Genomic DNA, 3,925 nt, shown 5'->3' on the forward strand with positions numbered 1-3,925 from the left:
AGAAATATATCGTCAATATACCTTTTATAGAAAAGTGGTTTGAGTGAACGTGATTCCAAAAAGTTGGGATTCTAAATTTCCCACAAATATATTAGCATAGTTAGGTGCCATCTTCATTCCCATTGCAGTGCCGCAGGTTTGAAGGAAGAAACTTCCATTGGAATTCAAAGCTATTTAACTCAAGCACCAGACGCGAGAGGGTAGCCACGACATGCTTATCTGGTAAATTGTCACTTCTGTGAGTGTCGTACGCATTCATAAGGGCCTCTATGCCATCATTGCGGGGGATGTTTGTATATAAAGACGACACGTCCATCGTAACAAGAAAAGCATCTCTAGGGATATTAATTCTAGAAATTACTCTAAGGAAGTGGTTTGTGTCCTGAATGTACAATGGGAAGCTGCGTGAGATGTTCTTAATCAAGTTATTAATATGGCTAGATATTGGTTCGGTGAAGGTTCCTGATCCGGATATAATGGGACGGCCTGGGTTCCCTTCTTTATGAATTTTTGGTCGCATGTAAAATCGAACTGGCACGGCGTTTTTAGCAGTTAATGCCTTTGCCGTATTTTCGGTAATTCCCCCGTTCTACTAGCTGGCCCAGCTGCACCCGTATGGTGTCGGCATGTTGCCTGGTTGGATCGTTTTTAAGATGGCAATAGAACTTTGCATCGTTGACTATTGCCTTCCTGTAAGTAATCCCTGGTGTTAAGAATGACGATGGCGCCCCCCTTGTCGGCAGGTTTTATCACGATGTCGCCTCTCTCGCTAAGGGACCTGAGTGCCCTCCGCTCTAGAGCGGAAAGGTTTTAGTGATTGGGCTGCTGTTTTCTAAATGCCGCTACGATGTCTTTCTGAACAGCATTAATAAAAATGTCTAAATGCTTGTCTCTGCCAGTTATGGGAGTCCAACCAGTCGATGTGGATGGAAGAGCAGACGCGCCTTCGCGGGGTCTTTCGAAAAAGAACTCCTGAAGTCGAAGGTTGCGGGCAAAATTATCTCGGTCTTGAAGCAAAGAAAATTCATCATATCGGCCTGTTGTGGGGCAGAAGTTGAGTCCCCGTGAGAGGAGCAACGACTCGTGGGTGGACAGTTCTATGTTTGATAAGTTAACTATGTTAGTGGATTCGGGAATACAATTCTGCGTTGCTCGTTCGCACACTCTCCTCGGTGGATCCCGAGTGGGTAGTTCTACGTCTGATGAGCTAACTGCGTTACGGGATTCGGCCCTGCAGCTCCGAAAGTTTCGCTCAAACACACCCGCCGGAGGAGGTCCAACATTGTCCCTAGCCAACTTGTTTTCCTTTACCTCACTGAGCAACCCCCCGTCTTCTCTCTTCAAACACTTTTAAAGCCACGGTTTCATGCTGCGCTAAATCACGATCGCGGAGTAAATTACGTTCGGCCTGTTTCACCGCGGTTGAAGCTGTTTCACAATGTTCAATAATAGTTATCCTCACCAACTCGAGAGACGCGTTAGTGAGAACCGTGTTCCACCTCTCCAGTTCACTCTGAGACAGCGCTGTCATGCTAGGCTTCAAAGTAATTTGTCAGCCCTTAGGGACGATGCGCGCGTCAAGGTAATATTTAAGGTACGCTGTGTGCAAATCGTGGCGTACTCTCTTAGCTAATTTTCTAAGTTGTAAAAAAGTTCGAGATGGCAAGTTGTCGCGGTCTGCGTGGGTCTCACTCAATACAGGGGGAGCTCGTGATGTGTCCCGCGGTGGTCGTCAATCGCGCTGGAGACGGACAACGTCGCCGAACGTCTTGCGCAGGTTGTGTCTGGGTGGAAGGGTGGGCCTAGGGATGCGATTCACGCGCCCCGCAGGGCGGGTCGCCAGGGCGGGACGCTTGGAGTTGTCCTGCGACGGCAGAGGGGTGGCGTTTGCCGAAGAGCCGCAGGCGAGTCCATGGTCCGACTGGGCGAAGCACTCGGGGACAACCGGCGAGGGCGGGAGCGCCGGGAACTCAGCGAGACCGCCGCCGAATCCAGGGTCCGGCAAGTCCACCGGGACGGGGCACCGAAGGTGCAACAGTGTATAGACACAGTCGTCCGAAGGAGCGGCTTCCCGCAGGGGGCCCGCTGCTGTCGTTCAAGCCGGGGTCGTAGGTGGGCTCTCGAGAGGTGGCATGGTCCCGCCACAGGCGAGCTCCACAGTGGCAACATCGCTGGAACGGTCGGTGCACGTTCCACGCCAGGTAGGACACGCCGGCGAAACTCGCGTGTACGCCATCCGCCGCCATGACGAGGCGCACAGGAAGATGGTCGAGGCAGTGGTCCAGGAAGAACGTGTTCTGCGTCTGGTGACAGAGGTGGCGGAGACCACCGTTGAAGCCCCGCGCCTTCGAATTGAATCTTGCCACGAAACTCCAGTTCGAAGAGACGAGGCAAAACCAAGGTTACGTACACGTTTACGATGTCCGGACGTTGCCCTCAGACCAGTCTCAACAGGTAACTGTACCTGGCTAGCGCCAAAAAGACGCCGGCGGTGGCGAGGTCATTCGTCCCCGGGTGCAGGATGAGGCGGTTGACACCCCGGGGAACGAAGTCCAAGACATGCCTGGCGTCCATGATGCACGCTCCTCGTTGGGAAATGAAGGCAGGCGATTGAGGAGTTTCAGCGACGGTGTCACCGCCCTGGCGGCCGGTCGCCGAAAGAGAAAGAGGGGGATAGGTTCGCTAGGCGTTGGCTTTGCGTAAATGCGTTGGCCACGAACGTAGGCTTATGAACTTCGGCAGCAAGAATATTACGCGGCTCTAGTGTTCCGGTACGAGCAACAGAGGTGACACGATCTGCTACGACTAGCTACGACCACCCGCCGCAGCGATGCAGGCGTCGAAGGTGCGCAACCTGTGTACTACGCAGTCAGTCGCCGTCGCACTACGCAGATCGTTTGGCATTCAGGGCTTTCCTCCCCGGGTCCTTCGTTTGTACTTGGAACCGAGTACTATTTTCTGTGCTTGTGTATGTGCTCAGTGACTGGATATGGACCTCACAGAGCAAATCTTCAGACTCAACAGCGACTCAAAGTTGACGGCGGAGGGGCTTGCAGCAACGCTGTCGGTTGGTGCACGGGTGTGACGAGACGACTACACCGATAAATTTTAAAATTGCTGCTAGTAAGGTGCGCCATAGTCGCTTTATGTTGACACGATTTTAAGTGTAAGTACTCCGTGCAAAGGCGAATCTATCGCGTTTCTAACCCCTACAAAAATACGTATGGACGTCCTATGTCCGTACTGTTGCCGTTCTATTACCTCTTTGTCCATCCTATGGATTCCTGTAGACAGTTCTTAGACCGTCTATGTACCACTGGTTTGCCACAGAATGGACACAAAAACGCTATAGAGATCTTCGCGAAAGAAAAAGTTTTTCATTCCTTCCTATTTCCGTTCTATGGGCCCGGTGAGTCTATGGTCATCCTATTGCCTCTCTATGGTGTGAGCTATATATTGGGGCATTAACAAAGTGATGCCGGGTAGACGTTTTCTTTAGGTGTAGCGAGGTGTCCGAGTTAAAGAGTTGTTAATTAAGTTCCGGGTATCTATATGTTACATTGATGTCTAGAGGCATATCCAACCTCAGGGTATACTCATTGTGGAGATGGAACTGTTTAGTATGTGCCGGAATAATGTTTTTACTTTCTCAGTGGGAGGTAGGTATATGTGGGTCGCTGCGGCCCCCGTAGATATTCGCAACTTTCACAACCCATAGTGGGCGCACTGGTGCCTATCAAAATTGCGGTCATCTGGATGATCGTCGTTACAAAGCGGTATACTAGGCTGGGTCTGCGCGCGACGCGTAAGTAATTGTAGTTTTGCTATATACGCGCAGTATCAGAGACTTACTTTATGTTTTTTTTTCACGTCAGGAAAGTGTAGGCAAGCCATTTTATTATGATGCCAATCATCCAGGAGCTAG

The sequence above is a fragment of the Ixodes scapularis genome, unplaced genomic scaffold (assembly GCF_016920785.2).
Source record: "Ixodes scapularis isolate PalLabHiFi unplaced genomic scaffold, ASM1692078v2 PGA_scaffold7__128_contigs__length_106722199, whole genome shotgun sequence".
In the NCBI taxonomy this organism is placed as follows: Eukaryota; Metazoa; Arthropoda; class Arachnida; order Ixodida; family Ixodidae; genus Ixodes; species Ixodes scapularis.